The following is a 27,046-nucleotide window of genomic DNA, read 5'->3' as shown; positions in this document are numbered from 1 at the left end:
CGTGCCCGCCCCCATCTTTAACCCCCTTGCATGGTACGTATTTAAATATTCATCACTGAATACCAAGATTTGAGGGTAGTATCTAATATTATAGTCACTTTGTAAAAAGTTAAGCACCTCAGCCCAGTCTTGTGAGAATTTCGATTGATTCTCCTGTATAGTATATGTTATCCATTAGAGTGCGACAAAGTTCCAAACCCTGGAAAGCCATTTGCCGAGTTGTGGTGCCCATACTAGTTTTAAGAGGCATCCTCACACTATGGAAAAAGATTCCCGACGCAGGGTCCCTGCCTATTGCACACTATTTCTGCCTGGAGGATACATGCACCAAGTAAAAACTCCCTTTCCGCAGTGGTCGAAGTGAGCAGGAGCGGTGCTCCTCTACTTCTTATAATTACGTTTTACCGTTTCTTTTCTTTTATTATAAAAAGAAACCATTTCGGAACGGTTTCGTTTTAAAATAAGTGTAGGAAGAAGTTCAAACTTGCACTTTCAGTGTGCTGCACAGGACGTTTCCTTAAAGAGCAGGCACATGTGTTTTGTGGTTTTTATTGTGCATGGGAGGGGGTGCGGCGATGAGGTCTGTGGTGAGCGGTGCAGGCCAGTAGGGAACATAGTTCCACTACTTCTTTTCGTACACTTCGATCACTGCCTTTACGTTTATATTAGCAGAAATGAAAGCTATCATACACCACACACAGTTACAGCATGGCGCTGGTGAATTTTTTTGTTTGTGTGGGGGCCTAAACATTTGCCATGAATATGCAGGGATACGGAGCATAACTAGGACCCTCAACCAACCAAGGAAGATTTAGGGTATTCCCTCCCATCCCCCAGGATTTTTTTGGAAAATGGTGCATTTTACAGTACAGTTTCTGCGAAAGATTGGGTAAAAAGCCACACAGTTTTCAATTGACTTTGTGGTCTAAGACATGAAAAAATACATTAGATGCCAAGACACCATAGGATTTTCATGATGCCTTTGCCCACACATGTGCATGCTGGCTGCTTCAATATATGCCAGTATTCCCCCATAAGAACATACTCATGTTTGCTTTTCCCATAATGCTAGTTCGGAAAGATTTTCCTTTTCTTGCTCTACTCCCATAGACTTCTATGGGGGCACCCCTTGCTTTGACTCCTGACTTGAATTTTGGAGGCACGAAAAGCCTTCTGCTTTATTTCCTTTGCCCTTTTGCTCATTCATAGGGGGCAACTGATCAGTTCATAAGACTATCACTATTGAGAGCCTATGTCTCTTTGTGGTTTTCTTGTATTTTTACAACTGCACACATCACCCTATAATGAAATGTGGTTAGGAAACTTTGTATCCCTATAGCTTGTTCTTTTGTGGCTTTTTTTTTGTTACATTTACCATTTGTCCAGGGTGTGCTGGTGCCAGTGGATGTTTTTCTTTTGTGTTTTGAACTTTTTACTAGTGCATCTTTGTATTTACTGCATATGGCTACTAAGAGTGGCTAGCGCGCTAAGATGGCCGTGCCACGAGATCTTTAGGACTGACGTTTGCCCATATTCATTGCCATTCTTCCTGCCCTCTCGGATCTGGAATTTCCATATGTGGGAAGCCCTTACCCGGGGAAAGCTGCTGCTTTTCCTGACAAAAGTGGCAGTTTGTGTGTGAGCCCAGATCCCAGTCTGCATCCAGGTGCCTGAATGTCTGTGCTGGGCAGATGTTTTGGCCAGTGGCTATCAGGGATTGTAAAGGCACTGCTATTTTGAATGGTGCAGATTTTTACCATTGGTGGACCTGGGCGGGCTTACAGTCTAGATCTTGGATAAGAGGACTTCTCCTGCAGCAAGCCATTCGAGGGATCATCATTGGAGCCACGACTCCTACAAAGAAGTTCCCCCCCTCTGATGACCCGAGGACGGCTCCTACAGCTGACCAGCACCAACTCCATTGACGTCCCGGTGAAGTCCTTCTCTGCCTGATCTCAAAACTCAAAAAGACCTTTGACATTGCTTTGACCCTGGATTTGTGGGAACAACCAGTCTTGACCTCTCCTTGAGGATCTGTGCGTTCGGAAGTGTCCCTGTGCCAACCAGTGGACTGATCAGCTCTCTACTGGGCTACCTCGCTCCATCTGTCGCTGCTCCGAGTGCATCCTTGGAAGTTGGAGGATCTTCAGTGTGTACTTCAAGATGCCTGCTTGCGTCGGTGCAGGTCGTTCAGAACATGCTCTTTTGTTAGTCCGGTTAAGATCACCTGTTACCACCTGATCGTGGTGACTCCCGTTGCAGTACATCATCTTTGCTCCCGGAAGGTGTCCTGGCGTCTTCTGCTCTGTAGAGGACCAACTTTTTCTCAAATCGGTGTTCCACTGGAAGGTGCCTGGCACAGCTATTCAAACATTGTGAACGACCGAAACTAAATCCAGTGTCCGAAAGTGAACTCTGCACGTGCAAACCCTAGGCCTCTCTCAACCAAACCAAGGACAAAAGATTGTGTCACCAATGGAATCAGGAACCTCAGCAGTGGTCTCTGGAGAAATCTGAGTCAGTGAGTAAGTTGACCTTCCTGTTTCCTTTCCCTCTCTGTCCTCCATTGCGTTACATGGGCGCAAAGTCCTGTCACTATATCTTGATTTTCTGAATGAGATCGGTGGTGAACTGGTAAAGGATCCTCTCCTAGGCTTTAGCGTAGTGGGATTGAAAGAGTTACTTCTCTGAATTTTCCTCATCTTTTTGGAACTTTGAGTTGCCACCACTGCATCCTCCAATTACATAGGAAACCTTTATCAAATGTGTAATTTTGGAAAAGGCCCTAAACCATCTTAGGTCTGGACTTTCTAAGTGTTGGGGAACTGTTTTAGTGTTACTCTAAAGTGTTCCTACTGTATTTTATGCATCTGACTACTTACTTGCTTTACAATGGTTTTGAATCATATGATCATATGCTATTTCTATCTTCTCATAAGGGTAAATGTATATATGCATTTTATAGTAAGCATGTGAAAAAAATGTGACTAGAGTTTTCGTTTGCTTAGTGTGTGTATTTCAATGGCCTAACAAATCATTGCATATTTTTGTACTTGCCCGTCTAACTGGCCTTATTGTGTTGCTCTCTGCAGACTCATTGTAGCGCTAGACCACTATTGCACCCCTTGTGAGTTTAAGCCCTGCTACCTACTGTGACGAATGCTGAGGCATCTTCACTGCTTTTGCTGGGGGGTTCTTTCCCATGAAGCCAGGAAGGTGAGGCTGCTACCCGAAGGTCCCACCGGGGGTGGTACTCGGAGGATCTTGTGGGGAGGGTAGGACCCCATTGAGAGTAGTGACGATTCCGGGAGAATGCGGTACCCCTTTGGTTGTAAAACGTCCCTTACCACACTACCTAGTCCCCCATGTATTTTTGTCTATCCCAAGTACGGGACACTGGGACGAGGAAGAGGGAGGCCTAGAGCAATGAGGATTATTTAGGCGAACAAACGTACCCGATCTAGTCTCTCAAATGATCTAATTGGCCAGCTGTCATTCAAAACAAGAGAGGGAAGAGAACAATGGCATCTTCATCTCAGCCCGGGCCGAGAGTTCGGCAGGCTACGCGCAGAAGGGCAGAGCAGAGAAGCAGACCCACGAAAGACCCCTGAAGCAGGAAGCACACCAGAAAGGAGGAGTTACTCACCTGTGATCGAGGGTGCTTGTGTGCAGAGAAAACAGCGCTGAACTGCTGAAGAGACCCGCGGAAGACCGGGCAAGGTCCTGCATGTATTAGGGTGGTTAAGCCCAGGGTTGAGAACACCCAGGCGTGCATGAGGCCCTAAGAAAAGGATTGAATAACTCTTCACTGAGACACAGTAACAAGATTGGAAGGGAGTCTGGGGCACATACTGGGGAAATATATCCTTAAGAGCAGTAAAGAGGAATACAAACTTTGAATGTCTGAGTGGTATGCATAGACCTTGGTAGGAAAGTAAACCACAGATGTGGGTCAAAATGAAGTCAGATAAAGAGAAATGGGAGAGCAAAAACGTTGAGTACCCTTATTGGCAGGAGAGTGAACCAAGGGGGTACTGAGAACACGGTCTGGGACCCGTGGCCCGTGGGAGGAAGATTTGACTCATTTTCTTCTTCATCGCTGTTGGGCAGAATGGGACCACTACACACATTTAAGACTACACGTGGTAATACAAGTTCACCTTTGATACAAGCATGTAGTACTAAAGTGGTAGCAGTAGCGGAGCAGCCAGGCTTATCTCAAGAGTATATGAGCAGTAGCAGATATTACACGAAGGCACCACAATTACTGTGACTCAAGCAAACACTGACTGAAAGTTTCAGGTAAAAAATATAAGTACATTTACATGATTGGCCCGGACAACCACCTCAGCCAATCATGGCAAAGTGCGACTTGGGTTTCCTAGGATACCCTGTGCAGGGGATGACTGCACACCTCCCTCACATTCAGCCCACCTAGACACCCAGGCGCCTAGAGGAGGGCTTTTTGGCAGTAGGCCGCCAAAAGACAGTGAACAAAGGAGGCAAACTTGGTTAGCCGCGCAAAGTAAAACACAAGAAGGACTTTAACAAAAAGAAATGGTGACTAAACCCGACCGGAGCCAAAAGAACGAGTATTTGGTCAAGCGGGTTTATGTTCGAGGCTAATATAATAGCCTAAAACAGTACCACATTTATATAGTATAAACGCGGTAGAAAAGTTAGGGTAGATACCACTGCCACCAGCCAAATCTAAATGTTTAAAGAGCAAAACAAGGCTTTAGGAGGTACAGATAAAAAAGGGCTAAGGAGTACTCCATGTAAGATGGGGTGTACTGGATCTGTGGTTAAGTGACTAGGTAAAGTTAATGGCAACTTTACCCTTTTCTGGGGGACAGTAGTCCGCCCCAGAAACGGAGTCGGTGGGAAGTCTAAAAGACAACCCTGTGTTACTGCACTGAAGGTGCTGTGTAACACACAAAAGAAGGGGGCTACTGAAGTGGTGTACTCCAGAGTCCACAATCGCAAAAACAGATGAAATACACATGGCAAAACATGGGTAAGAGTGGGGAAAAAGCTCACACCCTTACCAAGTGGAAAAAATAACTCCAGAAATCCAGCAAAGCTGCTTGGGGACTCACTAGGTAAGGAAAATTAGCCATTGAATGAGAATTCTCCCTAACAATCGCAGTATGTGGAAACCGGGTCTGCTCACAAGGATCTGGGACTCTCGACACAACTTGAGAAAGACATCCAGGCTATCACTGCACCGAGAGCCAGCTTGGCTCAACAAGGTTTGGGGCCAGTTTCTTCTCAATCAAGAGAAGAGACATTTATGTGAACCCTGAAGAGAAGTGGAGGGCAAACAACCCTTTTAACTTTGGGGCATTCTATTTTTTTTTTTGTTCGAAGTTTGATGGAGAGCTACAAAGTAGGGCTGTGGGTGACCATCCCAGAAACCATTACCCTTTTCGCCTTATATTAAGTTTGGTTTGTGATGGACCGTTAGGATTTGGAAACAGGACGTTGAACTTTACTTTAGACATTCTGACAGTTTCATTAACTACTTTTGTTGAGGCATGGTTACCCCTCTTCGAGATAGAGATAGCTAGGATTTCTTCGGAAAAATGTGTTTTTTGTTGTTGTTAATAAAAGTCTATGGCAATCAACACACCACCCTTGTGTCTGTCTCTTACTCCTACATCCTCTCCCTGCCTACCTTGATTGTGTTTGGCTAGAATTCAGTGTCTTCTTTTTCACCATATTAGGTTGGCCTTCCAAAATAAACTCCTGGGGTTCATTTTCAAAACCAATTTAGCACTAGTAATGATACTAGAAGAAAATATGTAAATGCTGGCTCTGCAAATATATGTTCGTAACCGCAAGTAAGAACATCCTCTTGTTGGATTTGCCCATAATGTCAGTTAAAAATGTCATGCCATTGTAAGAAACCATGGCCATATGGTGTGCACCAATGTAGGCCAGAATGGTGACCTAAGAACCCTCAAATTGGCTTTGCCCAAAATGGCAGTACAAATGCCATGTCACAGTAAGAAATCCTGTCCTTGCTGGCTGCAGCTATGTAAACTCCACTGTCAAATGCCTGCTTCCCACCCGGCTCACATTCATACAACATACATGCTCTCATTCACTCGTGTACTCTCAAACATGCATTCCATCTCATTCACACCTTCACTTTAAGACACAAACCCATGCGTACATGCATGCATGCGCATAGACAGACAGACACACACGCACTTGTTTTCTTACCGGCAGCCCCGTTCTGGACTCCAGACGCTGTGTTCCTCACACGGCCTGTCACAATGTCCCTTCGGGTTGCGTGAACACTCAAGAGAAATCGGGGAGAGCTTCCTGAATCTTGCACATGCACAGTGTAGCTGGACCAACTTTGTTTTGCTGCCCCTCGGCCTCTGAATGTGCAAGTAGGTGCAGGAGCACCCCCTAACTAATTGGACATGCCCTTTGATGGGGAGAACCTGTTTGGCAAGGCGATCGACAATTCTCAACTCATCAAGACTGACACACAGCGTTCACTAGGCACCCTGAAGCAACATTGGTCATGCTTTCGTTCCTCAAGAGGAAACCCTAGCAGGTCCTCCAAGAGCTACAACACCTTTTATCGACAGCCTTCCTACTCCTTCCCACTCCACGATGCCGGAGGCATACAGAGGCCGCTCGCAGGCTTACGGCAGCAGATGACAGAGCCGGCGCTGCCCACAGCGCAGGGCCACTGCACCTAAGCAGGCCTGAACCGTCCATGGACTTGAGCGGGGTCTGGGGGTGGGAGGGCCCACTCCTGCACCACGGTGGGAGGGGAGCTGGAAGACCATCACCACCGACAGATGGGTGATGGATGCTCTTGGGCAGGGGAAGACCCTATCAGTGCAAGGCACTTCCCTTCGGCCTGAAAACAGCCCCAGGGGCCTTCACAAAGTGTTTGGCTTCAGTAGCGGCGCATCTTCGTCTGGAGGGCATCCACGTCTACCTTTACCTGGACGATTGGCTGGTTCGATCCCGTGCCCATGCTCTGGCGAGCCAGCACACGGCAAGGGCCCTGCGTCTACTGACGGATCTGGGATTCTCCATAAATTATCCAAGCCTGGCTTGGAGCCATCGCTGAACGCTCTGTTCCTGGGGGAGCCGCTCAACACAGTAACTTGCCTTGCATCTCCCTCAGAGGAGAGTGTGGTAGCCATCCTGGGGAAGGTGCAGCACCCATCGTCGGCGCAGTTGGCTACTGTGCAAGCCGTCAAATCGCTGTCAGGCATGATGTCGTCCTGCATCAACTGCATCCCCTGCTGCAGATGATGCCCCTCCAGGAGTTTCTGGATGCGAGATGGCTGCAAGTCTCTGGGTCCTGTATGGACAAGATTCCCCTCAATGAGGAGTTCTGACGAGCAATGCATTGGTGGGGGCATATGCTCCCACCTCACGCAAGGGGCCACTTACCAGGAGACTGTCACCACAGATCCTTCCCTGGAATGTTGGGGAGCTCATGCACACCAGAGGCATCTGGCTACTAGGAGAAAATACCCTTCACATCCACGCACTGGAGCTTCAGGCAGTCTTCTGGACCCTCAAGTCTTTCCTACCATCGATGAGGGGCAAGGTAGTGAGGATCTTCATGGACAACACCACCATCATGTTCTATATCCAGAAGCAGGGTGGGACGTGCTCCCCCAGCCCTCTCCAGAGAGGCCCAAGATCTGTGGCGCTGGGCCATTTATCGGAACATGTTTCTCACCCCCTTTCACATGGCGGGCACCAAGAACACCATTGCAGATTCAGTCATCAGGGAACTACGATCTTGCCACGAGTGTGAGCTTTACCAGGACCAGGTGGATTTTCTATTCCAAAAATGGGGTCAACCCCAGATCGATCTCTTTGCGATGGCGATGAATTCCAATTGTCAGAAGTTCGCCAGCAGGTTCCCACAGCCAAGGATCATGGGGGGGTTCCCGTGGGAGGACTGTTACTATATGCTTTTCCTCTGTTCGCACTCCTGCTACGCGTGATCAACACACTCAGTGTGGCTGTGACAAATCTGGTATTCATACCTGCTACGTCTTTCGTTGGTTCAGTCCATCAAGCTGCCACTACTTCCAGACCTTCTGTCCAGAGATAGAGGTGTGATCCTACACCACGACTCAGTGTCGCTGAACCTCAGGGCCTGGCTCCTGCAGCCCTAGAGTTTTGGATATAATGCTTTGCCAGCGGAGTGTAAGGACATCCACACCAAAGCCAGAGCCTTCTGTGCAACCTCCTCCCATATCACTGTCCTCCGCATTTGGGTGCTGCGCCTTTGGTCGGTTGCGAACAGCTCTCCAGCATTGTCCACTACAGTGTCAGTCAGCACTGTTAATTCGGGTTCTGTGAAACGTGTTTTCCTCTGCCGAACTACAGGAACGCAAGACTTGGATGGTGCTGACATGATGGCGGTGTTACCGAGGCCGGATTCAACAGGAAGTGGGTGATTCTATGTAGATTGGTTTACAAGATGGCAGCTGGCGAGCTTCCAGTTCCGGCGATGACACTATTTGCAGTCAGTGTTTCCACGAGATGTATGCTGTAAAACGTGCCACTGGAATTTGGGATGGCGGTAACACCATGTTTCGTGGTTATGGTGTTTCTGGTATGCCCGAAAGCGCGCATCCGCAGTTTTGTGATGGGCCAGTGAGTCCGTGGATGAGGAGGCCAGAAACTGGGCCAACGGATCCACAGAATCACTGGGTTGTTAATGCGAAACTTGGACCCATATTGGTTTAGAGGTGAAAACAGTTTTAAAGTGTAAGTGAATCCATGCTAGACCCATGCTGGAGAACAATATTTACAGGTAAGTAACTTAAACCGTAACGCACAGTCTCATAAATTTGACAGTTCCTGAGTTCAGGGATCATTCACATGCTCGGAAATGGCCCTGTTCACAGCTTCAAGAGGGGTGAATGGCCCACAAGAGCGGGCACTACTCACACGGACAGTGATGCTGGCTTTTGCTGTGGCGGCGCCAACCGGTTCAGGAATGGGGCATGTCTCAGAGGCTCAGGACTGGGGGCACCACCAACATGCTAAGGAAGTGGGGATAAGTTCACACATTCTGGAAAGGGAACAGCCCAGGACTTAGAAAAGGAATAATAGCGTTCAGGTTTATCCAAGGAGGCAGTAAGTGGAAGACAACTGTTCCAAGCAGCGAACAATCGTTTAGGGACAGTAGTCCAATCCAGGGTGTGAATATCAATAAACGCTGATTGACGGCAGCCGATTTCAAGGATGGCAACATGAGAGGGGGGCAAGGGAGCAATACCCGCATCCAACCCCACACTTAATCTACTTAGACCCGGCACTCCCCAGCAAAGTGCATCTGGAGCCAAGGCAAAGAAAGAACACAAAAATGCCCATGGCTGTAGGATCATGCCCTATCCTGCAGGACCCTAAATAATAATATGACCATTGCCCAACTTTTTTAAAGAAATCAGCTTGAAATTAGAAATATTTTTCTGTTCCTATGTATCTAGGAGAATCATTACAACAGTATTTATTTTACCTTAAAATAAATGTAGTGTCGGTGGGAATGCTCCTGGGGGCTGTAGCAATAACCTTTGTAGAGGAACAGGTGGACGCATTTCCCCTAGTCACCGCCCCATCACCCCCGTCCTTTTGGAATGACAGGCGAAGAGCCGTAATTGGGAACCTGTGTATCAACCCCTGCAATATTCCTATACCTCGTTGAGTATATGAAAGAAGATATGTACTTGGACAACCATGTTGAAACAGTGGAAGAATGCTACCAAGAAGGATGTCCCTTACCGAGTTGCCGGAATGCAGCCATGGATAAAATGTTGCGCAACATGGATGTACGTTAACCAATGTCTGACTGCAAAAGGATGTCCTAAGGAAGATATATGAACCCATGCTGAAACAATATGAAAATACTTAAGAATGATAATGTAACTGAAGAACTGTGAGAAACACGTACTCCATGATGCAGTACTTGCAAACAGAAAGAAGAATGAAATGACTCCCTAAATGCGCTGAAACGCAATGTAGAAAGAATACATAGAAGCTTGCTTAGGATATATTCAACTTTTAGGGCGACCATTAGAAAAGGATGGACGACAGTTTGTCAACCCAACTACCTCAAAATACGAACCCAGGGTCTTAAATTGAAAAGATGATGAAAAGGCTGTTTTCCCTAGCAAAATAAAGGAGTGCTTTGGTTTTGAACCAAGGATGCTATTTCGATGGATGGAGGAAAAGCACAAAGGGAGTCTAAGAAGCAGACCTTGTGCGAGGACATATTTCCCAACGATTAGGAGGAACAAGAACATTTATGGATGTCAAAAATTGCACAATTTAAAGGGCATGAAGTTTAAATGGGTTAGATTGAGCAAGTCTCTAAAGGGCAAGAGGGGCAACTTTACCCAGCATAATTGTATCAAATGGTGTTAAATGCACTGCCGAAATTGACAAATTCATGGTCTTGTAACAAGTGATTAGGAGCTCACAAACAAGGACTATTCATTAAGTCTGAAGCTAAGATATTGGTGTAATTACACTCCCTCGAATGTCCCGAGACAGTGCAGGCTGGCGAGGCCAGCCGTCAAACAGAAGACACTTGCATGAGGCCTACCTATTAGAGAGGGTAGACTAATTGGGAAAACAAGGGGAGAGCTGATGTATCTCCAAGCACCTGGGATTCATTTCTATGTACGTGCTGCTTGCGAGCCAAAATGTCCAAGGTTGGATGTGGGTTGCCAACCAATCAGAAAAGCCTGCCATGCACTTTTCCATAAAATGTTGAAAATTATTATTCTGCTGCCACATTCTCTGCTATGGCGAGTATATTACACCAAGTGTATAGAAGTAGCTCAGGGTGTGTCTCAGACAAGAGACCGCCAATGAGGGATTAACACATGTATTTTCTAGATGTAGAGCTGAGCCCCTAATCCAATCCCACTCCTCGATAGGTTTTGCGGTTTACCGCATAGGATGAAGTCATAGATGACGCATCTAGCATTATATAAGCTCAGTACATTAAAAAAACAAACATTGTGATCTTGCGTGCATCGATTTGATGAGTGCTTATTTGCCCTGCTTTACTTCTTTGAGATTAAAGCAGTATTTTACCATTTCATTTGAGTCTGTCTGGTTTTTTTGTCTGAGACATTGTATTGGTAATTCCATCTAGCACACAGATGCTTCAGGGTGCTAGAGCACATTTGGTAGCAGTGCGGATCGTTCAGGTCTAATCGACCTAGAGCCCAGACTAGAACTCAGACCTAGATTCCCAGGCGCTCGACGGCTCCCGCCACATGCCAGAAGAGCGCAGAGTTTCCTGCGGTGAGCCTGGTCGCCGCAGGTGCCCCGTGGATGAAAGGCGAACTGGTAGACTGTTGGAGAGTCGACGCCGGGGGTCGAGCTGAGTGCCAGATGCAAGAACACCATCGCAGTTGGTAAAAACATATTGGGGGGGGGTGGGATTGGGATTGGGATTGTAATTGTTATGTTGTAAATAAGAGCCATATAGAGTAACTGGATTTTGGGGGGATTATATAAAGAAGAGAAAGATACCTCGATTTAACGGGCTCAAAGGAGACAGAAACAGCACACACTATAGTTCCATATCGGAGCATTAAGGATTCCTAAAACCAGAGGCTATTAGAAGAGTGTGTGTCAAACTCCCAGAGGAGGTAATAAGAAGAGAGGAGAATACGTGCACTAAAGCGGTGGAGGAAGACGTACGTAAAGGGGATGTATGTTATGGCCATGTAGTTATGGTTAAGTTGCTAAACCCATAGTAAGAGCACTTTTTGGGCAACTTATAACTTTGCTCCCCCTGGTCGAATCTTCAAATTTTGGTGAGGTTTGGTGCAGGGGTGGCAAAGTTATATGGGGGGTGGGTGTGGTCCCAAAAAGTTTTTTCCCCATAGACTGAATGGAGAAAACATTTGTTGCGCCTACAGCCCAAACTGCTGGACGGATTTTCACCAAATTTGCGGCAGGAGCGACGGCTTGCTCCCGAAAGCATGCTTTTGTAAATTTGGTGAAAATGCGTCCAGTAGTTTTTTTTTTTTTTTTTAAACGACCAAAAAGCAGATCTAAAAAAATAGTGTTATCTATGTCCGCTCCGTGGACACACTTCCTTGTTTGCTTTGCGGACAGGACACCGATTGGATAATCGGCTTGCGTCATGTCCGCGGACACGCAAAGTGTTCTCTGATCGGCTGGGATGAGGCGGGAGGTGCATCAAATTGTTTTGATGCGACCGCCATATTGAATGCACCGACATGCGCTGGAACTGGGCATAAATCCAATTTTTGGGAGTGTGTTGGTGTGTATGAGTGCTTGGAGAGGGTGCGGAAGTAAGAGATTGGTCAAATGCTGTATTTGTTTAGGTGGGAGAAGGCTGTGATGTGTTTGTGGTGTCCGCGGTTGTCCACAGACATACTAGACACTGGGCGCGCTACTGGCTATTTTAGTTTGTACGTTGGTTGTAATTATTTTTTAGAATGTTCATTTAATTGCATAGTTTTGAGGTGGATGTATTATGTTTTTGGGTTGTGGTTGTTTGGTAGGTGTTTTTCTATGGGTGTGTTATGCTGCGGTGGTTGTGGCCAGGGCCTAGAGTCTTGGGTGCATGGTGGAAGGCCGTTGGCCATAGGCCATGCACCCAAGACTCTAGGCCCTGGCCACAACCACTGCAGCATAACTCTACAATGCTACCAAACATTTTGATTGTGGTATGTGGGCTGCTTAGGGGATATGTTTTAAAAAATGTGAGTACTGATTGGTAGTGTAATAGTGTTTATAGGATAGTGAGATGATGTGTGTGTTGGATTGTGTTCAGATTGTTGGTATTGAAGACTCTAGGCATTTTGGGTTGTATTTATTGGTGAGGTGTTCATTTGCATGGCTGTGTTATGTTGCAGTGTTTGTGCGTTTAATTATTATATGCTTACTGTTTCCTTTGTTGAGTCTATATAAAGAGTTTTAGCCAGGCCATGCAGTCAAGAATGTGGTGTTTGGCAACAAGCACTACAGCATAAGATACCCATGGAAGCAAACATTTTGGATTGTGGTTTATGGTCAGGTGTTTACTTGAATGGGTGTTATGCTGTGGTGTTTGTGAGTCCAATCATTATATACTTACTCTTTGACTTTTTGTGGTTGTATGCAGTTTTTACATGACATGGGTAGTTGGAGAACACATTTGTTTTCAATCACTGTGATACTACTAACATCACATGTTAGTGTTGGTAGTTTATAATGAGTATTGCATTGCATAGTAGACATTTCTGTATTTTGTCGACCCTCATAGTTAGTACTTACTATAGTTCATACCAGTGTACTGTGCAATTTGCTCAGTTCCTGTGTTTGTTGATTAAATCATTGGGTCTGTGGTAAAGAAATCCATGCTGGATTAAAAAAAAAACTTTCTACGTTGTGGTACAATATATTTCTTTCATTGATTTCAATAGGAGGAATTACATTGGTGTATGGTTTTTCATTTGATAGTGGTGGTAGTATTGTTGCAATTAGATAGCAGTTGGTGTATTCTATGTGTTTATTTCTTTTTCCATTTTAGTGGTATTCATCTATCTGTTGGCTTGTTGCAGATTTTTGGGTCAGTTAGATACCTGTTGGCGTATTCGAACTGGTCATAGTTTTAAAGTTCAAGTTTTTTTATGTTCATAACCCCATTAGTCATTCAATTTTAGTTTTAAGAATACTAAGTAAGCGTTTACAAGATTTGCTGGTAATCTCTGCTTTAGAGTAATGGTACTATCATTACTTTCAGACCATCCACAATTCTTTTTTTATATATGCAGAGTAGTGACCTGAAGCTTTTCTTACCAAGTGATACTTGACCATATGTGAATCCAGGCAGCTTGCAGTTGTTTTTGGTACCATCTGCATTATAACGTAAAAGCATTACTATTATTTATATTTACAATGTGTCTGTATTTGTAAGGTGGAACGATTATCAGAATTGCAGGTAGTACATAATTTGCCATGGTCTGCATTTTGTACAAGTTGCTGAAATGGAATGGATTCACAGTTAGGTATGGATACATACACAAAGCGTTTTTCTTCTTCTTGTACTACATGCCTGCAAAGAGTGCATGTATGTTTCCACATGTATGAAATCTGTAAGATTTCACTTATAGGTGTGTTTTTGTTTTCTAGTACTTGTAGCAAGTACATTAGAAATTCTTGTGGATCTTCTTGTGAGTTTATAGCGAATTTGACCATTCAGCACAGTAGTCCAATTCCTGCCTTCAGTGCTCCAGATAAGATTTTGAGGTGGGAGTATTTTACTCCCTGTTTTTAAACGTTGAGAGTAAATGTGATTTTAAGAGAGTAAAAATGACTTTTCTCCTAGTAAAATGTATGTAACATCCAGCCGACGCATGCACAAAACTGTATGGAAATCATTACCATACGGCAGCTTTCTGCATTGTGACAGAATACACCATTCATTATTTCTCTAAGGTCTGGTCATTTGATCTCTCCTGTGCATATTTAAATGTTGAAATCACAAAAACCAAGCCAATTACATGGTAAAGCAAACATGAATTGTATTGTGTATTTTGAGGTTCGATAGCAGAATTGTCATTTGATGTTTAATGAGTCCTCATTTTCCTGGAGCTATTACTAGCTAATAGTATGCCAATGTTATGATACAACAGTGCAGAGAGGCAAGGACTCCATGCTAAATTCTATATGTAATCTAATGGTCAAATGGTTATTTATATAGCGCTTTTGGCCAAGTGCTGTACAAAGAACATATGTATCACAATTATCACCAAACCAAACTCGGTACTCCTTTATCAACCTCGAAAGGATGAAAGGCTGAGTTGGACCAGCCGGGATTCGAGCCTGCAACCTACAGATCACGCACAGATTGCAGCAATGAGTGCTCAACTGGCTGAGCTATCTTATTGGCTAACATCCTTCAGAGGTCGGTTAACTGAGTATCGACAGGTATAATAATCACAGTACCTAGATGTATGACAAACCATTTATGAAGCATTACATGAAGTTAAATACCTATCTGGATTCTCACAGGGACAGGTTTGGCTGAGTTTCTATTTCAATTACAAATGTAACTTCCATTGGTTTGTTTTTGAAAGGCGCTTGCACTTCCTCGAGAGTCAGGTTTTGGATGTTTTAATTGTAGTCTTGAAGATTTGAGAGGCTAGAACACCTGTGATTGTTGTACTGACAATCACTCACCCTTGAGCAAAGATTCTGCTGCCACTGACCATTTATAGTAATGTACCCCATTGACTGCAAGGTTGAATGGATGTAATCTAGACTGTGCATAGTCCTCATTTTACACACTTATATAATTAGAGTGTACATTAAATTATCAGTGTAAAAATGATCTGCCTCCGCATGATTATGCACACAGCACCAGAACTCTGAAAAATACAATTGTGCAATACTGGTTTGCCTTCACTGGAAAAAAAGCATAATTTGTTACAAAATATTAATTCCCAATTGCAACTTAGTTTTCCATCTAATAAATTATGCAATCTTAAAATAAAGAAGCCTCATAGTTCCTATCAAGTAACCTGACTTTTGCACTGCCCTCTGCTCTAAACCTGTGTGTAAATGTACCCAGGAAAATAATAAAGCTCTCGTATTTTCAAGATTTTCATGCGTAAAAAGGCCTGCTACCCACCTTATCTGGAGGCCTGCCTGCCTTATTCCATGAACACTATAAATGTTGTCAGGATTGTTTGTTGCATTTCTATGAAGGACTAACATTTGCAAACACAATTGGTCTGTACCGTGTAAGTAAATGTCAATAATTGGTGGCAATTGGAATAGAATATGTATTGCTACATTTGTGTAGCAATTTACACCAGTTGTATTTGAAAATTTGAATGGACCTGACAGTTCTGTGTTCAAGTAATTTGTTGGGAGTGTGCGTTTCTTCTCTGAAGAGGTAGTTGAATTACTTTAAGCAGTAGATTCTTCTTTGGTTGTGGTCCTTGATGAAGTATTACCTTCTTTTACTTTCTTTGGAGGAATTGCTGTGAGATCCTGTATCGTTTCAGTCTGAAGTAGTTTTCTTTTACAACGTTTTACTTTTTGCAGAACAGGATAGGTTTTTAGATGGGGGGTGTAGAGTGAACGCAGTCTATTGTATTCTAGAATGCAAAAAATATCAGCATTTACTTTACTTGCATCAAAGTTGATAAGAAATAGTCTGTCAAATGTACGTAAGTGTGATAGTGCTACATAGCTCATGCCTTCTCTAAAGACTGTGCTACCAATATCCATCAATGCTTTATCTAGGGTAAGACCTTGTGATTTGTGAATGGTGACTGCGTATGCTAGAGTTAGAGAATATTGTTCTCTGCGTACATACATGTCTTTGAAAAGAAGGAAGTGGGCAGTTGAGCGTCCTATCCTTTTAACTTGGATATTTTGTCAAAGAGAATATTGACAAATTGAATGTTGTTGTCACGTGGGTATGTTTGAAAGCCAGCAGCTGTACCAAGTGCTCCATTAACTAGTCCTTGGTCCACGTCAAGGTTATGTTTAAGCATTACTCTACAGTTTAAAGATAATTTTAATATTTTCTCCAAACCAGCTGTGTTAGAGATAGTTTTCCAAGGTGTTCAGCCTTGTTGTGTCTTGTTTACACATGGGTAGTGTCATACCATGTACGTCCAGTTTGTCTGTGGAGGCAATTTGAACGATTGGTTGCATTTCTTTTTTTTAACATTGTTTCGTTAAATTATGAACAGCTTGCAAGAGTTGGCATCAAGGACATACAATTGACATTTTTGTCTGCTAATTGTTCCATGACATTAGTAGCACATGAGTTATGGCTATATAGTGCATGGATGTGCTTGGTTTTTAATATAGTGTGTGCTTTTTGAGATAGTACACCAACTTTAATACTTTTAAAAATGTTGGCGTATGTCAGGTCTGCAGACTGCCGCATATTTTCAGTTAATTCTCTGTATTGGAAATGTTGCAAAAGGTTGACATTTCCTATGCTGCCAAGAGTTTTACGGCACAGTTTGTGCCTTAAGGTTTTAAAAATTGGTTCAGCTTTCACTGGTGTTAATTGAAGATCTTCGAAAACAATGTTTTCCTCCAAAGAGCTCTTCGTAGTCTGTTTTGAGGACCTCTTGTAATCTCAGGTGACCATGCTCACCTCAGCTATTAGTAGCATTTTCATTTGTTTGAAAACGCATAGTACCATTGCAGCTTCTGTAGAAAGTTTGTAATAGTCTAATTTGTTACTGGAAGGAGTAGTAATCTGTGTAAAGCGACACCACCTATGTTGTAGGCAGCTGGTATTACCCACATTTTTGGAACACAATTGTTCGAATGCCCTAATTGACCGAATGTCAAGGGTCCGAATCGACCTTTTGCACAATTGACCACATATATATAGGGGAGTTGCGGGGTGTCCCCCCCATATATATATTTCTGAGGCTTGTGGAATCTGCTTAGATCACATGCTGTGCATAGGCCGACATCTAGTGGAAGCTGCGGAGTATTACAGTTTGTTTTTCGAAACTCGAAAATGGGCGTCGACACAGGCGTGCCAGTAATACTATCCCTAGTGTGACGTCCACTGTACCCAAGATCCCTCACGCGTCTGGGATCCTCAGATTGTTTTTTTCCGCCATACTGGTCGGAAGCATCTTGCGGAGTCCCCTGGCCTTAGCCATACTTTTGCTAATTATAGAAGTTTAAAATTATTTATTGACATCCTTCCCCACCCCAACGTCGACCCTCGACGACGGCTGGAGAAGACATCGACCGTCGGCTGCTGCACGACGGATCTGGGCCTCGGAAGGCCGCTGGCCTCGGCCCGGGCCTAGTAGGCCGCTGGCCTCGGCCCTGCAAGTAGGGAGAGTGGGGGGTGGTACATACTCTTCACTCTTGGTATATAAGTACACCTTATATATTTCCTACACTTACCAGCCCGCTGCCTCAAGGTGCGTATGGAGGGTACCCCTTTACAATTCTGCCCCAAGTGCAACCGCAAATACCCTTGGGTCGACAGGCACGCCACGTGCAATCTCTGCTTGCCGAGGGACCACCCCGAAGCGAACTGCAGAGCGTGTAGTAGGTTTAAGCCTAAGACACTTAAGGACCGTTCGACAAAGAGTTGGGCCCACCACGCCAGGCAGGCGGCCATGGCAGCGTAGGGCGCCTTCAGCGATGGCAGCGACGCCGTACTTTCGGACGGCGAGGGCATTACGGCGTCGAAAGACTGCCGAGCGCAGGTCCCCGACCTCGGAAGGTTGTCCGGCAGGGCGGCTATGGGGAATACCCCCGGCGACGCAAGCGCTACACACCCTACACACACTAAGTCCAACCGAACCTCGACGACGTCGACTTCTCGGAAAGAGGCACAAATAGAACGGTCCGACTCGGTGTCCTCTGGGCGCTCTCGATCGAGATCGCCTCATGACGCAAGGCAATCATCCACTCTTGCCAAGAGTGCCTCGCTCCCTAGATTAACGGAAGTTCGATCGTCGGAAGACGAAGACGACTTCCACCCCCAGGCCGCGCTCCAGGAGACCGAGGCCGCAGTTAACACCAGCGAGGCCCCACGCTCGAAACAAGATACCTCTCCAGACCCTCGACGCCAGCCGTCGAAAGTCTCTGGGGCCTCCAAGGGGCAGGGAAAACATTTTTCCACGCACGGGGAGGGGGGGGAAACAGCGGAAAGCACAGCCTTCCACTCCTGTAAGACCATCCTTCCACCCTAAGCAGACAGACAAACATAAATCTACTGGGACATCAACTTCCAGCAAAGGTACCCTTGATAAGTCCTCTAAGTTGCCTACTAAAGTCATACCCTGTTCCAAAGAATGGTCCAGTGAAGACATAGACTGGGTCATGTCAAGGATGTCTTCCTTAGCTGATTTTTATGACAAAAACCCAGAACATTTCCTTTCGTATGACCCTCAAGGGGCCACACCCTCAGGCTCCTCTGATCCTATCCCCCTAAGTAAGAAGGCCCGGTTCGAAAGACCTGAACCCTTTCAGGTGCAGCCTTTCTCTACTCCATACTCTACTCCACACCCCAGATACCAAGGACAGCCTTTCCCTGAAGGGGACCAGGAGTTTACAATTATGGAGGAACAAACCGGGACTGAATACTATGCGGATGATGAGGACCTGGAGGAGGTAGAAGATGAACAGGAAATTTACAGAGTAGATTCCCCGGTAGAGAGCGAAGCCCCAGTTACCGACTCACCAGTTGATAACCAGCCCCTCCTTAATGAAGTTCTCGCTCGCGCAGCAGAACATTTTCACATCGACACCCACGGTGTACAAGAGGAAAGGGACTTCGCAGAAGAGTTGGTGGGAGAGAGGAGGCCGGTCGCTCAGACCATCCCTATCCTTAAATCCATCCAACGTAGAATAGATCCATCCCTGGTGAATCCTAACCTCACCAGAGCCGTCAACCCCAGAGTCGAAAAACTTTTTCGGGCAGCCCAGTCTGACCCTCTTTATATAAGAGGACATCTTAAACCAGACTCCCTAGTGGTTACCAACACTCGGAAGAGGGCTGGGACACCCTTATCGTCGTCAGAAGCTCCTCCCGACAAGGAGAGCAAAAGACTGTACGGGTTTGGCAGGAAGGTAGCCTCAACGTCCGCCTACCAAGCAAGGATTGCAAACTCCACCACCCTGTTGGCTAGTTACAACTGCCATCAATGGGAAGACGCGGCGCTCATAGCCTCTGCTCCTGAACCGTTAAAGGGCCAGTTGGCTCGGATCTCGGCAGAAGGGAGAGCCGTGTCTGGTTGCATATTAAAAGCAACCTTCGACGCTGCGGACAACGCAGGAAGATTGATAGCAGAAGGTACTGTTATCAAAAGACATGCGTGGTTACGGCAGTCGGGGTTCAAAACAGAAACCCAGGCTTCATTAATAGACAAGCCGGTGGAACCCAATCTATTGTTTGGGAAAGCGGTCGAAGACGCACTTAAAAATGCCAAGGACGAGTACGAGACTCTCAAATCCCTTGGCCAGCTTACCAACAAACCCCCTAACCAGAGGGGGAACAGTAATTTTCGTCGCCCACGCGGCCAAAATTCACAAAGAGGCAACTATGCCCAAGGACAGGGTACACAATGGAACAACAACCAGCAGTCTACCCAGAGTTACGGCAGGGGTAACAAGAGAGGTCGTGGAAGAGGCAGAGGCAGCCCCAACAAGGGAGGTGGCACGCCTCCACCAAAGCAGTGACGCTCAGTTCAGGGTCCCTTCTCACGCAACCCCAGTAGGGGGACGCATTTCCAACTTCACCCAGGCTTGGGAAGGGATCACCTCAGACAGATGGGTGCTGTCAACAGTGTCCACAGGATATTGTATAGAATTACTGCAGCGTCCCCGGAACCACCCTCCACGACAAAGAATACACTCCTTAGAACATCAGAAGATGCTTCTCGAGGAGATCGCCATTCTGCTAGAAAAGGACGCGATAGAACTCGTCCCAGGACACCAGGTAAACAAGGGTATCTATTCAACTTACTTCCTTGTGCCAAAGAAAGATTTAACAATGCGCCCAGTATTGGACTTACGGCCTGCCAACAAGTATGTCAAGCCCCAAAAATTCCGTATGACCACGCTACAAGAGGTAATCCCCCTCCTAAAAAGGGGGGATTACATGGCAACCTTGGATATGAAAGATGCTTATTTTCATATTTCCATGCTCCCAGCGCACAGAAAATACTTGCGCTTCAAAGTGGACAGTCGCCACTACCAATTCAAGGTACTGCCCTTCGGGATAGCTTCAGCACCAAGGGTATTCACCAAGGTACTGGCGGTGGCGGCTGCACACCTACGCAGGGAGGCAATCCCAGTGTACCCTTATCTGGACGACTGGCTCATAACGGGGGAAACCCCAGGAATTTTCAGGTCAAACATTCAGAGGACTATCGACCTCCTCCACGAATTAGGCTTCTCTATCAACGAGAAGAAGTCAAGTCTAGTGCCAAGCACCTCAAAACAGTTCCTAGGAGCAATCCTAGATACTCAAAAAGGGTTGACCTTCCCTTCGGAAGAGAGAATTCGGAATATACTACTGCAAATTCCACATTATCAGTCAGGTCAACAAATAACGGTACGCAAAGCAATGCGGTTACTGGGCATGATGGCGTCATGCATTTACCTGGTCCCCCACGCGCGTCTGCGCATGCGTCCCATGCAGGAATGGTTGGCGAAACAGTGGTCTCAGGCAAGTGGTCAGTGGGACGATCTAGTGGTCGTTTCGCCAACACTCGTAAAGAGCTTACACTGGTGGACAAGAGAGAATCTCGCAAGGGGAAAACCCTTTTACGATCCCGAAGTACAGGCAGTGGTGACTACAGATGCATGCCTGACTGGGTGGGGAGCTCACCATCTCCACCACACAGCTCAGGGTCTCTGGTCTCACTCAGTAGCCAAGAACCACATCAACCTGCTAGAGCTTCTGGCAGTATTCCGAGCGCTTCGGGCGTTCGAGCCCCATCTGCTAAACTTGTCGGTGCAGATCCGGACGGACAGCACGACAGCCATGTTCTATCTGAACAAACAAGGAGGGACTCGTTCGCCAAATCTGCCCAAGCTTGCCCAGAAAATCTGGATATGGGCACTCAGACGGAACATCTTCCTGTCATCACAACATGTTCCAGGGGAGCTCAATTCCCTAGCGGATGCCCTAAGCAGAGACTCCCTCCCAGAAGAACACGAATGGGTCCTTCACAGAGATATCGTAGAAGATCTCTTCTCTCAGTGGGGTTTCCCCACTATAGACCTATTCGCCACAAGCGAAAACAAACAATGCCCAGGATTTGCATCCAGGTTCCCCCAGCCAGACTCCCAAGGGAACGCCCTGTGGATGAACTGGTCAGGGATGTTTGCGTACGCTTTTCCACCAACTCCTCTCATCAGGAAGGTGGTGTACAAGATGAACAAGGAATCGATGACGCTCATCCTAGTTGCTCCCATGTGGGCGAGACAACCATGGTTTCCACACCTACGCAGGATGGCGGTGTGCGAGCCCATCAAACTCCCAGCCTGGTACAACCTACTGTCCCAGCAACAAGGTCAAACAGTGCACCAGGAACCCAACTCAATGAACCTGGCAGCATGGCTCCTGAGGTCATAGAGTTTGGCCATCTCAATTTACCACAGAGGTGTATCGACATCCTAAAAGAATCCAGGAAACCAAACACAAGGCCCTGTTACTTTGACAAGTGTAAGAGATTCGTTATTTGGTGCCAGAATAAACAAATCAACCCAGTTGATTGCACTCCTTCCAACGTTGTAACATACATGCTCCACCTGCTGGACGCAGGTTTGGTTTTTAACTCTCTGAAAGTACACCTGGCAGCCCTCTCGGCTTATACCACATCCCATAACAAAGTATCGTGGTGGAAAGTACCAGTAGTTAAAGCCTTCATGGAAGGAGTAAAGAGACTTCATCCTCCTATTTCGAACCCACCGCCAGGATGGGACCTCAATGTGGTGCTAGCTAAGCTCATGGGCCCCCCTTTCGAACCCATGCATAAAAGTAGTCTCAAACACCTGACTTATAAAACGGCCTTCTTAGTAGCCATTACCTGTATAAGAAGGGTCAGTGAAATTCAGGCTCTGTCAGTGCAGGATCCTTTCTTTACTATCCACAAAGACAAACTGGTTTTACGCACACACCCTAGGTTCTCACCTAAATTTATATCTAAATTCCATGTAAACCAGTCCATCGAGCTTCCGGCTTTCTTCCAGAACCCGCAAAGCTCAGCTGAGGTGAAACTACACACCCTTGATGTGCGTAGGGCGGTCCTCTACTATGTAAATAAAACCAGACCGCTAAGGAAAACAGATCAACTGTTTGTCTCCGTAGCTACAGGCAAAGAGGGGGCGCGATCTCGAAGTGGATTATCAACTGTATACAGCTGTGTTACTCTCTTTCTGAAAAAACTCTGCCTTTTACGCCAAGGGCCCATTCTACTAGAGGCATTGGGGCCACTCTGGCTTTCATTGCAAATGTTCCCCTCGACACCATTTGCAAAGCAGCTACTTGGAGCTCTATTCACACTTTTACTCAGCATTACTGCATTGACACTCATTCCAAGACAGATACACAAGTGGGACAAGCGGTTCTAAGACACCTGTTTGCTCATGACCCTTCTCACATCCCACCTCCTTCTTCGGGTACTGCTCGCTAATCTATGCACAGCATGTGATCTAAGCAGATTCCACAAGCCTCAGAAGGGATACATTACTCACCGTAATCGTATTTCTGATGCTTGTATCTGCTTAGATTCACATGCGACCCACCCTTCCTCCCCTCCGAGAGAAGGCGCATGATTGCTTGTAGTCTTACCTTTCTGTCTATCTGCTTGGATTATCTGTACTCACGCTACTCCTCATGCTTCCTCACGCCCATTTTCGAGCATGTGAATCTAAGCAGATACAAGCATCAGAAATACGATTACGGTGAGTAATGTATCCCATATATATATATATATATATATATATATATATATTTCAATTGACCTTTAAAATTCGGTCAATTGTGCAAAGGTCAATTGTAATTCGAACAATTGTAGTTAGAACAATTTGTATACAACCAGGCAGCTAAACCTGTGGGGGCAGTTACAACAGCTGACAGTTTGTTGTTTGTCAATTGTTGGAGGAACTTGCTAATGATTTTGATTAAGGATGTTTTGCCGGAACCAGCTTGACCACTCATGTATAACAGTGTAGGTTTGTAATCTTGGCAGGTACCATTTTTATTTTCATGTTGCACACCATGTTCAATTTGTTTTGTTACTTCTTGGAAAATGCTACACTGCTCAGTGTTTAGTTGTGATTTCAGTACAGCAAAGTCTTCTGTAGATTGCTCATACTGAAACATGGTGTTTTCTACTTCTGTCATGGCTAATTCTGCCTCATTTGCTATTAGTGACTGTCCAAGTGGTTCTTGGCTTCCTGTTGCAGAAGTTTTACTACTGTCCAGAGTGTCCACATCTAGTTGGGCCTGGAGTTCTTCATGTTGTTGTTCATTGTGCAACATTGTTTGGTAGTGTGTGAAGTTTACGTCTGTTTTAGTGCTTTCATTTGCTTTGAAAGCGTCTTCATAGGAGTCATACCTATCCAGTAACTCTCTTTCTTTTCTCCAGGGTTTAAATGGTTGTAGCAGGGACATGTAATACAGTTCTTTATGTCGAGGAGTTTTTAATGACAATTTGATATGATTAATTAAGCTAAGTTTGGTAAGTTTCACTTAGCTGCCTTCACACTTTCATACTCTGTATCTATCTTTCTTTTCATCTGGTTTAATATTATTTTTGTAAGTGAAGTTCTGGCCTACGTGGTATAGCCACATGGTTTCCAAAGTGGTATTCCTGTTTGGGTAGTATGTGTCTAGTAAATTGTTTTTCCTTATGTATTGGCTGTTGGGATCATTTTTGGCTATTGTTTCTATGTCCTCATATGATTTGAGAACTCTTTTTCTAAATTTAGCAATACTTAGCCATACCACATTCTCTATGAGAGAGCATTTTTATGCCTAATCTGTACAATTTCTGTGAGAGTGTTTTGTCCGATGATATGTCATCCCAGAGGTCCTGAAGCTCTGTTTTCTCTGCTTTGGTTAAGTAGACTGTGACATATCGTGCAACTGCAGTGGAATTGTCTGGAATGTACTGCACATCTATGTTTGCATTCCATAGGAGGGCAATGTTTGCATTGTAATCATTGATGTATTTTGATTCTTCTGTTCTTTCTATGTAATATGTGTTCTTAGGTGATTTACCTTTGACACTATCTCTAACTGAAGACATGAAGTTGTTTACTTGACCTGTTGTTGAAACTGGTCTAGGGAAACCAAAGCGGCATTTGGTGTAGTATTTCCCTTTGTTTTTATATTTGCGACAACAATATTTCCCACATTTGTGTCTTTCAAATTGTCAAATATGTGCATGAAGGTCACTATGTGTTGTTTGTGAAGGGATTTCACAAGTGACATATTTTTGGATGAACTGCAAAACAGTGGCATCACTATCCTGACCAAATTTAGGAGCATCTCTAATCCGCAAAAGCATGTGGATGTGTGGTCCTTCTCTGACTTGGTATTCTTTTCTCCAAAAGAAGTGATGCACTTCTCTGAGCGGAGGAACAGTTTTATTACAAATGAAGTGTAGCATAGCAATGAAGTGATGATGGAAATATCTTGATACATTCACAGGATCTAGAGAGCAGAGTTCCCCTTTTTTATTTCGGTTTGTTTTGTTTTTGTTTGCTATGTGTAGGAAATCGTGTAAATCTTCAACTTAATGTCACAAACCAAGTGGGCTGGCCAAGGTTTCTTATCATACAGCCTACATCTCTGTGACGTTGGAACCAGTATTCTTTTGTACCACGCATGTTTGCTAAAAAATTTGTAATGCTTGACTGTAAAATCTCATCTGTTTCTTGCACTTTTTGTAGTAATTTTGTAGCTGACATATTTGGAAAATGGGTACCCGATTTCAATGTGTGCACCTCTGTAGCATAGAGTTGCTAGTTCACTTTCAAAGAGAAGGTGGAATATGTATTCCACGTTTTGTCGGTATCTGGGGTCTTCAGAATACATTCGTAAAGATTGGTATTCTGATGCTGTTATTTGTGTGGGTCTATCATCGTACCTTCCTCCTTTTCCAATAGGAAAGAGTAGAGGAAAGGCATGTGCTTCTATACTTTTTTCCCCATATGCTTATTGGAGATCCTTTGGCTATCATCTATGGTACGTTTCCAGTGCATCATCTATGGTGTCTTTCGAGTGTAATGGTTGAATTGTATAATGCTCTAAAATATTGGATTCTGTAGCAGGATCTAGAAGTTGAAATTGTCCAGTTTCTGATGACTCTTGAATTATTTCAGTAGTTTCCCTCAGGTTTTCTTGAATATTAATTTCTCTATAGTATTCATTGTTGTCTTTTAGATATTGCAGGGCTTGTCTAACTTTATGTAAGTCCACGAGTTGTTGCCAAATTCTTTTGTCTTTTGTAGGTGCAAACCATTTACTAAGATAATTAAAGATTGATCTATTGGACGTTGCACTCCCAGAGTGTGTATATTTTCTTTCAGATCTAATGGTAAATAAACTACTTTGCCACAAATGCCTTTCACTAATTCAGAGGGAGGTAGTTTTGCTGTTTTTGGTTGAAGGTGTATCATTGCTTGAAATGGGTGCACTGTTTGAATTATGATGCTCTCATATAAATTGAGTTGTTGCAAGGGTTTTGGTAATGGGAATAATTCCAAGTTATTTGTGATAGCATGTGAAGGTGTTTGGTTGTTGTCAAGTTTTGCAGTGCAGTAACTGCAAAGTATTAAGGGTTCAGTAATTTCGTATTTGTTTTCTGCTATAAAATGGAGAGCTAATTGGATTCACTTGGCATCTTCATTGTCTTCTATTTTGTACGTTATGTCTACAGTTTTTGTGCTATTTTTATAAAAAGTCCTGCGGCAACACACACACAAATGGTTTGGTACTTCAGCAGATGTACTTTTAAACTTTAGTTTTTCTTTTTTGTATGTGTGCAATAGAAGGTTGGCATCTATTCAGTTGTTGGTAGTCTGTTGTAAATGTATTGCATTTTGCAAGTGGCTTTTAATTCCAAAATATTTTCTCTGGATATGCTCTATTTGTTCGAGTAGTTTTTTGGCTGTATCATGTAGAAGATTGTTATTTAAGTTGGCTAGTGCTAAAGCAGGTCTTTTAGCATAGTACAGTTTATGGACCAGATTTCTTATAGTTGAATGATGTGTTGATATCATTTTGATATGATGAAAGGTGCTTTTGCAAATAGTTCCAGAAATGCAGGCTAATGAATGTCCTTGTAGTCCTGTGTATTTGCGCACTGGACAGGGGTCCATATTTTGTAACAGTTTAATTTTAATTTGTCTTTTACATACTGATTGAGGAAGTGGCATAAAGATTTGAAAGATTTTTTGGCAATGTTACACATTGATGTGCACGGCCATTTGTAGACTGGACGTATTAGTTTAGTGGAATGGACAGGTGATACTGAGTTTTTTGGGGATA

At 44.6% G+C, this 27,046-nt stretch overlaps 1 protein-coding gene across 7 annotated transcripts in view; it reads left to right on the top strand.

The window, feature by feature from the left end:
• KMT2C (lysine methyltransferase 2C) overlaps positions 1 to 27,046 on the top strand; it is a 2,745,351-nt gene that overhangs the window by 2,384,796 nt on the left and 333,509 nt on the right. The window lies entirely within an intron of this gene.

The sequence above is a fragment of the Ambystoma mexicanum genome, chromosome 2q (assembly GCF_040938575.1).
Source record: "Ambystoma mexicanum isolate Mex_15411 chromosome 2q, UKY_AmexF1_1, whole genome shotgun sequence".
Classification (NCBI taxonomy): Eukaryota; Metazoa; Chordata; class Amphibia; order Caudata; family Ambystomatidae; genus Ambystoma; species Ambystoma mexicanum.
The sequence above is the reverse complement of the archived record's forward strand: the minus strand, read 5'-3'. Positions and strand labels throughout refer to the sequence as shown.